The following is a 14,021-nucleotide window of genomic DNA, read 5'->3' as shown; positions in this document are numbered from 1 at the left end:
CCATCACCAGAGATACGTAGTAAGGCTTGAAGTTTGTGGGGGTTTTGCACAAAGGGACAGAAAACCCAACCCTCACCCACAGACCGTGAGATCATGAAAACGCTTTGGGGACTGGGGCCAGGAAAGGGTTCCCGCAGACGGGTGCTGCTGGGTGGCTCGAGGGTCAAGACATTCAGTAGGGATTTATGGGACCCACCACAACCCCGCAGAGCAACCCCCAGGGAGGGAAGAGACCTGACACCCACCGTTCTCACCATCTGCTTCAGCAACCCAGCACTAAAATCATTGCTTTTACTTTCTACTGGTTTACGATGATGTTTGACATAAACCTGACCAAAGAAACCTTGAGGTTTCAAGTGCCTGACACTTTGGTCACGGTATCTTCTCCCAGCATAATGAATAGCTTTTGCTTTGAATTTTTCAGATTTTTTTCAGTATACAGCATTGATACAGTTCATGACTAGATCCAAACGGGTGCTGAATCACATGCTTTAAAAAAGATGCAGAGCATAATATTCCTTGCATGAGACCTCACATACCTCTGTGTAAATCAGTACAAACCAGGTGCCAGATGCTGTTTTTCTGAGACATATTTGTATCTTTGCAAAACAGCCAAGTCTTAGGCAGAGACATAAAAGGGAAGAAGTTTTTTAAAAATGCAGACTATCACAAACTTAGTGGGAAAGAGCAATTCTGGTCACAGCAATACCACCACTCCCAGCCTGCAATAACAATACCAAGATCCCAGACACACGAGGTCATGGATGATGGGTCTCCCAAGGGTTTCTTGCCTGATGCCCGTTTCCATGCGTACCGGCAGCAGTGATACAGTGGGATTCCCAGGCACCACAGATTTCAAGGGTTTTATCTGCCAGACTTAGAGAAGATGGGGGAACCCAGACTGCTGACTTCTCCAAATACAGATAGAAATATAGTTTGCCATAAAAGTGAGCCAAAAGACAACTGTCAGGTACCATAACGAATCTAGCTGGTATCAGTCAAAAATCCACAATTCTTCTAAGCCCAGCAAAAGGCTGAGACAGGAATTTGAAACTACGGTGATAAAACATGACGGAGTCATCAAGCGGTCTTCTAACTCAGAAATATTGCAGATACCTGTTTGCAAGATGAATCGTATCTTGGTGCTTAGACCTTCGCTGCCGCCCAACACGCTTCACCACTCTTGTACTCACAGCCCACCTAACATCTATGGGTTTTGGACAAGGATTTGTGTTGAAGTCACTAACGAGCATGGAAATGACTTCCTATGAAAGTAGGATTTATCACACATGTAAAACCAGAATTATATCTGGTTTTATATCAACGCACGAAAACGCACAAACCACCATTTCCCATAATGCCTCAATCACTAACCAGTATCCAGTCTAGAACGGGATGTCAGAACTGATTTTTGCAGCTGACTAAAAGGTGGCAAGAGGGAGAAAGAGACACCGCATTTGTAAGTCACGTGGAGAAAAAATCTGTCCTATTTTCATGCTTCAGTCCAAAGATAAGTAGTTTTCTAGCATGCTCGGAAGGCCCCAAACCATCAGGCATCTCCAGGTTAAAAGAGCGGCGGGAATGGGGTGGTACGGGTCTCGGTTTAGCTGTCTGCATCTTTCTGCATCCCAGGCAAGAGGAGCACTTTCGAAACATCCACATCGCAGTGATCTTTGAAAATTGAAATGAAATGATAAATCGACAGCTCCACCTCACCTTCCAGAAGACTTTAAAAAGCACCAGGCTTAAAACAAACCACTTTTAAACTGGATATCCTCCCATGTTTTACATTCTTGAAGCCACTGTTTAATGTTACTTATCTGTGATTTTACCTTAGTCCCAGGGTTTTACTCAAGGGGATGCAGCTCCCTCACCCACCCAGCCCAGCCACTTCAAAGAACAATTCAGTTGAAAAAACAGAAAGCAATTGAAGAGCACTTAGTTTAGCTCCACAAACCCTAGAGATGAACAAAAGTGCTCCTGTCCAACCCTATGAGAAAGAACAGATCAAACCACAAAATTTTCTGGAGCTGGCCTGTTCAAACACACACCTTAAGGGCTGATCCGTAGTCGCAGAACCTCACAAAACCAGAGACAACCACACCAGTCAGTGTATGAACTGGGGTGGCTGACAGAAGAGTAGTGTTATCATCAGAAAGACATTTCTTCTGCAGGAGTCCATGGTTTTAAGGAGTTCTTAGCGGAGAATGTCTTTTTATTACCTCCTGTGGTCAGGTCTGCTGAGATACGGTTGGGTTTTTCTGCTGAGCACCCAGCCGGCACCAGCAGCTTCTCCAAGGTATTAATTTTACTGTAATTCAATTTAACTTTTAAAATTCTGAATATGACACTCGGGCTTACCTTGGAAACTGTGGCATCCCATTGTCAGGAAGCCCTGTAGCACCCCCAGCACGATTCATATTTGGCTTTTTAAATTCATAAAAGGGAAAAAAAACCCCAACCACCTACTCTCACTCCTGCTCTGCCCACTCTTAATTCTAGGTCATTACCCCTGTATAGATGTTTACTTTCCAATACATCTACTTGCAGCCCTTGCATCAAGCAAATGCAGAGAAGGAAACCAACTCAGAATTAAATCTTGACCATCAAAATTAGGTAGATAGCAGCATTTTCTTCACCAGCTTTACAAATGCATTTCTTTTGAATTTACAACATTTCCTACACTTGTTTCCTGGACACACACATTTCCCTTTCACAGCACCAAGTAGGGCCAGGCCACCTCTGCCAGCGCTGGCATGACCTAAGATAGATCCAGATCATGATAGTCAATGGTTTTTTTACCCAGTCTTCTTCCCCAATGATCTCAAATTATTTGTGTAATGAAAAATACTATTTGTTTCTGAAAACTGGGCCTTGGATTTGCTCTTAGATCACCATGGCTACAACGCACAGAAAAGCTCCGCAACTCTGGACAGGGAAAACGGTGACATCCCAGCTCATTACAGAAGGCTTATGGATAAAACACTCAAAAATTTAACCTCAGCTTGCAAACTAGTAAGATACTTGTCAGCATTGCAAAGGAGAAATGTAAGGTGATCTCACCACTTATTGCAAACAGTTTCACGTTCTGTTTCAACACCACCTTCTTTCCAGAGGTTTCCAGATCACATGCGAGAAGCTTCCAATATTGGGATGGAAGCCCCGCTGAGATCCCCTATTACCCACCCTATTGACACGCTGTGGATACACAGGTTTGGGATCCCGGGCGAGCAGGACACAATGTCACACACCCGCCGGCTCCAACACGCTCATCGGGTGCCTGCGGACAGCAGGGCATTAACCCGGCAGTTCCCTCCCCGTCCGCACGCAGCCAGCTCCTGCCTTGCATTACCAACCCTTACAAGCGCAGGCAACGGCAGCTGAAACAAGAGTGGAATAGCATATTCAGAAAACATCGCAGGAGGTTTAACTGGAAAGAAGCAACATCGCAAGTTTCTGTTCTGATAGATGAATCAGAATTTGGGTGCAAATTATAAATCACTTTCCAATTCCTGCACCTCCAATGCTTGCTGGGTGAACATCACAAAACACGGCAATTAGCAGGACAACTGGGCCTTTCTTTACTTCCAGCTCTCTCAACGTCGTCTCAAAACATCAGGTAAATGATAACCGAGTAAGACTTTCACTAAGCCTGCCCATAGTTTGTGCCGGTTAAACTGCACGGCTCACGCGTGGGGTAACGGAAAGGTTTGCAACAGGTTCACGGCTCCCGATGGTGGGGCCGAGATGGCCGTGCCCTACCAGCCCTACACGCCTCAAGTCATCCACAAACTCCTCAAGATCAAAGCCATTCTCGGCTACTCCTCATACTTCTACGGGGTGAAACAACCAAGCAAAACTTAGCAAACAAGCAAAAAATTAATACCGCCCCAGCGCTCCGGCATCTTTTAAGATACCAGGGTATATATCATGATAAAACAACCAAAGCTGGGCAAAGTTTTTGAAAATAAAGACTCTGATGCAGGTTATTTTTAATGTCAATGCTTCTACGGAAAAAGGAAGAGGCATAATTTAGGATGATTACTGATACCATTCAGCAATCTGAAATTGCTTGTCGAAGCCTTCCTGCTCTCAGTTATATTAGAGAGAAGACTCGCATGAGTCTAGCCCACAGGATTTGACCCAAAGGAAACCCAGTCAGATAACTTCAGCGTGTAAATTATTTCTTCCCACGACTTTATCAGAGTGGGGAAACACAACAGGCACTGAGGTTACAGTACCTGTTTATCACAGCTGAAATATTTTACGCTTTTTTTTTTTTTTTAGAGATACACAGAGTTGTTAGCCACGTCTTTGAGTCATGAATGCCATGAGCTGTAGTAGGCAAAGAATATATTCTTATTAAAAGAAGCCATACCCTTCTCTAATAATAATAGCACTAACTACAGGACAGAATGGAAAAATCATTTAAGCATACCATATTAAAAAAAAGTCAATGGAAGAAATGGCAAGTATTAAATCATTCATTTGAGCTAACAGCCCATGAGTACCATAGACTAGAAGTACGGTTACCATTGACAGTAACCTTCTGTGAAAGGTACAAAACAATTTATTTCCCAAAGACTTGAGATCTACAGAAACCCAATCTAATTCCGGTCAGAAACAATCCTGAACCAACCCCAATTCTCTAGATCCAATTTCCCAAGTTATTTGAAACTTCATCCAGACTTCGAAGCTTTTTAAGTACAATGCTCCAAGTATCTCAAAGGCAATGGAAAAAAAAAAGAAATCTGGATCTAATATTCTTGGCAGAAGCACAATCTTAATTCTAACAACTTCCATAAGTACTGGGCTCTCATGTCTTGAAGCATATTTTACCTGTGATACACTTCACATGCAAGGTTTTTTAATTTTTATTACTTGCAATTCAATGTTCCTACTCCGCCTCACGACAGGGTCTAAACTTTCGGTGCAGGACAGAACTCAGCAGGGACCTCCTTGACTGAGCGCAGTTTTAACCACCTACCACGAGCAAACAAATAAAACAGATATAATGGGAAAGTCCCGACCCTGCCTCCCTCGCCCTCAGCTATCTGTAAAATCACCGCGTGCGTTATCTCTCTGACCTGGGCTGCCAGCAATCGCCCTCTCAGATAGGCACGAGGCCCGTCCTACCGAACTCGCTGCTAAGCCAGCACTAACCCACACCTTTGGATGCAGGTAGCTTGCATCCACTCTCCATAAATCCAGACGCATTATCCCTGAAAGGCCACAGTCCCCCCAGAACCTGCTTGCAATTTCAAACGTATCAAAATAACGGTTGCTCTTCCTCAGCTTAAATATTACCTTCAAAAAATTGCATGTTCAAATCCATTGTGAAAAAAGCCAACAGCTAGAGCCACAGGTGCAAATCATTTTCCCAGTGGCCAGAAGGCTACTGGATGTATCTAGCAATCTCAAAATCACATCATGGAAATAAGCTTACCTTCTGGCTTCATTTTTGTTGACGAGACGCTACACGGAACAGAATCACTTGTGATCATTTACTGAACAACACAGCCCATGATGGGAGAGGTTTAAAAAGTATTTTAGCTTTTGAGAAGTTATAAAGGAAGGCCTATTAGCTAGAAAATAAAAAAAGAATGAGGTGTGATACACTGAGAGAGACCTCCCTCAGATAGAAGCGTGAGATAAGGCTGTGGTTGAAGAGCGGCAGGAGCTGAGCACGCAGGCAGTGGTCATTACTGTGCCTCAGCTTCCTGTGCCGTCCAGTCTTCATTCCCGGAAGAGCGTCATAAAATGAAATTAAAATGAAGTTACTTCAGTTTCTGAGATGAATGCATAACCCTGGATGAGGAATTCTGCATCCCAGGGATGGGTCCCGCCTTCCGCCGCCTTCCCAAATCATGCTGCCGCGACCGGAGAGTCTCGCTGCAGTGCCCACCCGGTCCTCGTCCTCCGCTGGGCTGCTGTCGCAGGGGAGGGGTGGGTCCCGTAGCATCAGGTCTGGTCTGCAGACTGGCAATCCAGCAGAAAGTAGAATGCAATTTCCAGAAGCTCAGATGAGCTTTTAGTTCTGCGATCTCACCAGGATTCAAATCAATCATCAGAAACATCCTTTATCCAGTTGTTACTCACTGAGCTTCTCGGTTGTGCAGAACATGTCCTTACTCGGCAGCTGTTCTGCTTCTGCGGCTTTCCACTTAAAATAGCTTCTCTTCATTTGAGTTAAAATGCATTAAAATGCAATGCTAGGTACTAAGCATCGGCACCACAGCCAGTATTATTTATTTGCAAGGCAATTTAGGTTATATTTTCTCAATTTAATAATGCAGCGTAGCAGGTAGGTACACGTCTACAAACGACGCACATCGTGAAAAGCTTTGCTCAGGACCGACGCTTGCAGAAGCAAGGGCTGCTCTACCATAAAACACCGCGACTACAAGACACAGTTTTACAAAGCATCGTAGCTGGTTCCAAGCAGTTTCCACAAGCACTGCTTCGCAGCTGGCACCGATCTCTTTTATACTAGCAAACCAATAGCTCTTGATAGTAAAATTCCATTTTAATTTCCACTTCATTTTAATAGAATTTTCGTATCACTTTCTACATGTAAGCCTCAGCCAGGCTTACAAATTCAGCTGCAGGCCTGCAGCAAACAGCAGGAGCACAGCTGCTGGGAAAGGGCAGGGCTAAGCCCTTGGAGAAGAGCAGAGAGTTTCCTCTGCCACGGCCTTGGCCAGCCCCACGGAAAGCTCCTGCGTCGCCCACCGTCCCGTTGCCCTGCCTGCACTGGGCCACCTCGCCTCCTCACCGTTCAGCTTTGCCAGATGCGTGAAACAGCATTTTGCTGGTAACAAGCCAACGCAACTGCAAGGTCCTCCTTACCCCCGTATTCCAGGAACACCGAAACAAGGCAGGGTGCGTTTACAAGGGCGATGGTGAGCGATGCTCTCAGGGGAAAACGTTGTTAAAAGTCAGACCGGGATCTGTCTTGCTTTGATGTGCTTCCACTGCAGGATGACTCAGATCACACCCCACGGCCTTTTCAGCTCAGGGCAACCCTACTGTGCGTTATGAAAGCTGCTAAAAGTGGGCAAAATGTCCTCTATGTACTACAGGTAATGTGCCAAGGAGACAAGGTCATTTCTATCCTCCCCCCCATCTCCAGAAGGATATTGCATCAACTTGCTGTGTAAACAGAGCATAATTACTGGATGCTTTGGCTTGTCCTATGGAAAATATTTTTTCTGCTGTGCAAGTCACAACTGTCACTGTGTCCTTCCACCCCGGCTGTGGCTCGGGGACACCGCTGCTCCCACTCCCGAGTACTGCCCTGGCTCCTCAAAGGCACTTAAGGGATGAGCATCAGTCACAGGTAAGAAGTCAGGATTTTATTAACAAGGAATTTGCTTTTAATAACACTTGGTGTATTTTAAAGATTTTTTTTTTTAATAGAAGTACTTTAAATAAAGGAAAGCTGGTTTCTAGGAAACAGTTCAGCCCTGCAGTGGTCAGGCAGTTGGACTAGACGATCACCGCAGGTCCCTTGCAACTGAACCATTCGATTAATTCCTCCTTTCCAAGCACTGAACACCCTTTCTCACACTATTCGAGCTGCAATCTGCAGCCCATGCTCTGGCCGACAGCTCGCCCAGCTGGATGCGATCAGCCTCGCCACTCCCCGCAAGGCTTTCGAGCAGCGCTTGCGTTCACGTGGCACCCCGAGCACGGGCCGGTGGCACTTGTGCTTACAGAGCGCCCCGAGCAGGGGACATCCCGCATGCAAGGGTCGCTTCGAAGCTGGCCACGGTCAAGCCTGGGCGAGGGGAAGTGTTTGACAGTGCTGGCTTTGAAGAATTTCCCAAATTAAAATTGCGCAAAGAATTAAACCCGAATTGCAAACCCGTCGTGACTTTACATACAGAACGTAGATGGGTCAAGTGTCCAGCTAACAGGGGACGTTACTTAGGTATTAACAGCTCAGGAAGTTTTTTTTATGGCACTAGCATGGTTGGGTAAATCCTTATTTTAAGCAAAGAGATTTCTTGGCCATCTATGCGGTCTAAGACACACAAGGGATTTGACCTGGCAAATATTTAGAGGAAAAGTGGAATTAGCACAGCACTGCTGGGATAACTCTGGGCGCATTTACGAGACCGAGCCTCTAACTCCTTCCAAACCGTGCGGTCAAGCTGCTCAGCCCCTGCGGGCTCGGGGCTGGGTCACAGGAGTTATCTAACCCCCAAATCGCTCTGTTTGCACGCTCGGCTCCCCACACCTGGATCCTGATACTGAGAAGCGCTGAGTTTTCCCCACCTTTAACTGATACAGGTGGGAGATGCGGTTGCCTATATCTGTATATCAAGCCCAAGAGCCGTGCTGGGGCATTTCTTAGAGAACATTTAGTGCCTATTGGTGGTTGTTCTGAAGAACGTCTCAGCTCTGCCTTTAGGCAACATTTCTTAGAGACAAAAATCTTCCTTGACTGTTTTATCTGTTTTCAGTTCTTGCGATAATTTTTGTGCTGGTTCAGTAAAAAACAGACAGCTGCCACTGAACAGCCATAGAAACGGAGGAAATTATTTATTCGCAGGTTAGGCAGGAACATCGTGCACTTGTTCACCCCAGCCTGATGGTGTCATTTCAGATCTAACAGAGGGAAGGGTATTTTACAAGTTATTTCCTGTTCCCTACAGCTTCTCTGTTGCAAGGAAGGGTTGGATTCAGCCCATGCCGTGGCGTTGACTCCAGCGAGAGCTGGGAGTTATCTGCTCTGCTGGAAGCTGCCGAGGGGCCCCTGGGAGGCACCCGCTGCTGCAGCTGGGTCGCAAACCTGCGACGCGGGAGTGAGCGACGGCAGAGCTGATGCCTCCTGTGATGGGGATGCTCCATCACTCCCAGATACGCCGCGGGAGCGAGCCCTGCCATGCGAGTCAGGAGCTCTGCCCCTCCCCAAGCAGCCTCTGGTCTGTGTGAAGCTTCAAGGCTGCGGTTTCCCCAGGTATGAGCTAAAAATGGCTTTTAATCATCGAATTATTTCCTCCTAACTGCTCTCCACCTCCTTTATTGACCAACAAAGGCAAAACTCCATCATGCGAACACTTACGCAAATCTTGGATCTGCTCATCCGTTCGGCAAGTTCACCAGGGTTTGCAGGGTAAGGGCTAAACAGGACAAAAAGGACATGAGATTGACAAGAGAAATCCCACTGCTGAAGGCCCTGGTGTGGGCGTGTGTCCCAGTGTTTCAGAGAGCATCTAGTAAGAACTGGGTAGAGTTTGATTCCTGGTGCTGGTGCCCTCCAAAGGCCAGCACCATTCCATTCGTACGGCCTGGCTGCATATTTCGGGGAAGCGGGGCGTGCAAATACCCTGAACACCACCTCTGTTTGCCAAGGCTGTGTCTTGCAGCTCTACCCTCCTGTGTTCCGACCGAGAAGGGAAACGCTGCTGTCGGGCCCTGGATTTCTTGTTTTTATTCGCAGAATCAGCGTCGTCAATTAAATGCCTTCTCTCCCCCTGCTTTTGCAAGAGGCTCACAGATTGCTAGAAACAAAATCGGCCATAGAAGCTCAGAGCCCAAGAGGAGACAAGCACGAGCGGCACTGGCAGCAGCCGGTGAGGCCGGCACAGGCAATGGGGAAAGGAGAGTCGGGCGAGGGCGTGCCGAGTTACTCTCCTACTTGAATTATCGCAGAACCAAAGGTTTGCTGCTCACAGGGGTGATTCTCCCTGACGCTTTCACTTGCTTTTGGAAGGTCTAACAGCTGTTCGGCTACGAATATTTTCACTCATCTTATTTAAAAAAAAAAAAAGATTTAAGAGGAAGATCTAATGGCACAAAGCAGAAATCTACCTCTCAGAAGCAGACCATCCCGACGCTGTCAGTTAATGCTGCTCTCGCACTCCTCAAGTCTCCCGGCGGCACAGGAGCGGTTAATGCATTAACCACGCTGGTGCGCACCCGGTACCGCTCCTGCTGCTGACCTGCCTTCGCTCTGCCGTCACCCCATCGCTCATTAGATGCGGCTGGGGACCAGCACGCTGCCCCAGCCTTTGGGGTTGCTGCCTGTGGCAAGCGGGGTCAAATCGAAACTAGTAAGGACGGAAATATTACTCTGAACCCAGGTAAAGGCACCATCCCCGGGAAGCGCTGGCCGAGGGGTGCCGGGCCAGTCCCCCGCAGCCCGGGGGCCGCGCAGGCGTTACGCTGTGAGACGCGGCTCTGCGCTCGCCGAGGAGGCAGACGGAGCGAGCACTGCCGACGGCTGTCAGCCGCTGTCCTCCACCTTTAAACGCACCCAAAGTTGTACAAGCCTTTCTTGTGTCCCACTTCAAAACCACCTACAGCTTGCCGTTTCCTCTTTCCTGTGAGTAAAACCATGCTAGTTATCTAGAAAATCCAAGATATCATTTACTCAGAGCAAAACACACAGATGAAAAACCACAGCGATACAGCCTGTGCAAAGCTTCTGACTAAAAGTGCCGGGGGGCCGGCTGTTCTCCTGTCACGGGCACTGCAATCACAAGCGAGCTCTTCTGGGAAGGAGCATTCAAAGATGGGAGCACGCAACAATTCAGATGCTCAAGTCTTACTCGGTTACAATTCTGAGTCATGGAGCAATCTGAATTTCTATGCAATGTGTTGATGCAGAAATTGTTTCTTTATAACGACCTACGTGATGCACTAACTCTTTCTTGCTTGAACGTGATGTAGTAGGACGTTTCCACCCAGCGACAGTGCCCAAAAGCATATCGAGACCACGCTGCCATACCCAGATGGCTCTTCTCTGCATACATGGTGTCCCTGAGCTCCCTCGTACCCGCCCAGTCCCCAGGGACGGCAAGTAAAACTCTACCGGATGCAAATTACACTAAAACTATATTAAGCAGGTAGGTAGCAAGATCCAACATTCCAAATATAAAATGTTTTCCACAGAGAGACAGATATTTCATTACACGTGGAGCAGACTCAGTTAAACAGAAACTCCTTCTCACTGTTGTTAAAAGACCTGGTCAAATAAGAAAAGGTTTCGAGCGTTTGTGCCAATGCTTTCGCAGCCTCTCCTTATTCCCAGGAGCAATGCTCATTAATGTTCTTATTCATTTTTTTCACATAAATCCAACAGGTGCCTACACCCCACTGATATACTCTATTGCTTATTTGATGCCCATAACGTTGCCCAAAACGAGAGTAAAATGCAGATTTTCATCCATTCTGTTTGGATGCAGAAGATGACGATCTTACAGAGGTCTTGCCCGCAGCAGGAGTGAGAGATCCCTTCCTGCCGGGGAAGCGAAGGAGCCCTCGAGGCACAGGGCCACCCCGGGGCAAGCACCCACCCATGCAGTCCCCCCCGCCCCTTCTGCCCTCCTCTGCTCACAGCCCCAGCCAAACGGCAAAAATACCCTGGCGATGCACTCACACGCAGGAGAGCCCCCAGCCCGTCGCCTCTAGCAGCCTTCCTCCTCACGGTGCCTTTTCAAACCATGGGAAAGCAGCTCGACTGCGTCTTCGGCAGCTGTAGGAGGGAGCCCGGGGAAGGCGGGTGGCCAGGGACACGGGGCAGCCCGCCCAGCCGCCTGCAGGACTCGGCCCCCCCCAGCCCCCGGGAACAGCGGACCCAACACCTGCACCTTCAACGACGACACAAACTGTGATGGTCGTTGGGAGATTTCAGCAGCGACTTTCAGTTGCTTCTGCCGACTCGCTGCTTCGCTCAGCTGCGCCCTGTGCCATACGAGACCAGTTCCCCTAACATCTGCATCCCCCGTGCAGAGCACCAGCCCTCTCGGACCAGTTAGTGCCCTTCACCGGCTCCTGCTAAGCCCGTGCTGTTGCTAAGGGGCTGCTCGGAGCCAGGAGCACCCAGCTTGTCCCCCTGCCGTGGGCACAGGGTGCTCCCCACCACAGGGGCTTTAGCAGGATCCAGCGGCATAGGAGATCGTGCGGATTTTTGCAAGCAGAGTTCATGGGGGAGGTTGGTCAGTGAGCAGGGCTTGATAAGAGATTTCCATCATTTATTTTAGCAAGGGTAAAACTACGTGAATAAAAGCTCAATGACCTCAGCTGCTTTGTCTGCTAATTCAAAACAGCTCCCTCGCTCCTAACCCAGAGCCCGAGCAGCCTGCGTGAGAGGCTGAGCTGCGGTGACGGTGGGATCCAACTGCGACCAGCTTGTCCAGAGAAAGAGCACGTGTTCCCAGCTGCTGGAGGCACTGGGGAAAGCCATGCTGGAAGCAGATGAAACCTTTGCATGGTCAAGGAGGACACCTGCAAGAGTCAGACTTGACTCTTTCTTGACAGGGTCACATCCTGCAGGCATACGTGCCTCCCACGGCAAGGGTGAGGGCTGCAGAGCTGCCACAGGCTGGGGACAGCCGCGGGCTGGGGACAGCCGCAGCCAGCACCCTCCTCCCTCCCGCAGACACAGGCATGTTGCACATTTTGCAGTATTTCTCCCACCAAAATACATGTGTGGAGGCAAAGTGAGACCAAAGAGTGTGAATAAATTAACACTTTTTAGGAAGTGACAGCCTAAGGCCACATGTGGTACTAGGGCTTACAAATTCATATACCTCACTGAGTCAGAAATGTTTCATTTGTTTGCCCTCATGCAAGAAGACTAAAGCGGAGGAAAGCAACGCAGAACCAAGCAAAAACATTATATTGCAGTAGGACCCGGGAGAGATCTCGCTGCCAGCGTGCCTGACGTGCAGCGGCCGTGGCTGCACGCTCTGCAGAGGGCTCAGCGATGCCCCGTGGGCGGTTGTGCACCTGGACCAGCTGAGCGTGGCTGCCACGCTCAAATGAAATCACATACAAGTGCTCCGCAGCCAAAGGAACAAGCAGTCCCACGGGCTCAACTCATCTTCTCCAGAAGACGGGGTAAGCGTCAGCATCAGCCACTACTCCAGCTCCTCTTCCAGGCGATGAGTCGCTTGGGGACTCTCTGTCCTGGTCTACAAATGGCCAAGGGTAGAGGACTGATGAACCTCGGGAGATCACAGCTGCGTGAGTCGCTCCACCCCGGCCCAGACAAGCAGAGAAGATTCATCAGGTCCTGTGTGGTCTGTTCTCTGGTAGTCTGGATGTGCAGCGTCCAGTCTTCCATCATCTTTGCAGATACAGGCTATGGACACTGACAGCAATATCCTCTGCAGCTATAAGGAATGATAAAGTACCCCAAAGCCCTAAAAGATTAGCAACCACACAAGGGGCTGTTGGTATTTGCTCAGCTCACTCCGGTATAATTTTACATCACCATCAGGCTTCAGATGTTGCAGGGCTCTCACCTCCACGCTGGAGTTCAAGGCTAAAAGTGCACCTTTGAATCCAGGCCCTATTTTGCAGGTGGGGGCCTGAGGCAGCGAATGTTGAAGGAGAAACCACCTCCCAGTCTGGGGTCAAAGAGGTGACCCCCCCTAGATTCGGCTATTCTAATTTTCCAATAAAAGTGCACCAAAATGTTAGTGCAGTGAAACTCTTCTGGTCGTCTTCGTCTCCTGGAAGCAGAAGCACGGGGAAGCAGGAGCACGAGGATGTTCTGAGCAAGAGCTCAGCCAAGCCGGCAGCACAGCTCCACCTGAAGCCTGTCCCTCATCGCAGCAGGAGGGAAGGGGCAGCACTCTGCCCTTTTCAGGTCACCGGAGGGAAAACCAGGATCATTTCATGAACGCTACTCAGACCTGCCCCAGAACAAACGAGGGAGTTAGAAACACGGGGGGGTTACACTGAGGGCACATTCAGGTCTGTCATTTCCAACCCACATCTTGATCCAAAACGCTTAGCAAAGTTACATTTCTAGCCCAAAACAACATGTTGCAAAACAGCTTCGCCCGTGCTCTCGTTTGCCAGCAAACAGCCCTACGCGGCTCTGTTGGCGGTATCTGGGCTGCACGAAGGTTCACAGCAGAGCACACCGCAGGCAAGAGTTTAATCAGAGACATGAGCTGCGGCCGTGGGGCTGCCCACCAGAGCCTGCAGCCGTTATCACATCCCTACAGCTGCTACTGCCCACCTGCCCCAGCAGCAGGGCAGTAAAACCAAAACTGCGA

The sequence above is a fragment of the Ciconia boyciana genome, chromosome 9, assembly GCF_034638445.1.
Source record: "Ciconia boyciana chromosome 9, ASM3463844v1, whole genome shotgun sequence".
In the NCBI taxonomy this organism is placed as follows: Eukaryota; Metazoa; Chordata; class Aves; order Ciconiiformes; family Ciconiidae; genus Ciconia; species Ciconia boyciana.
The sequence above is the reverse complement of the archived record's forward strand: the minus strand, read 5'-3'. Positions refer to the sequence as shown.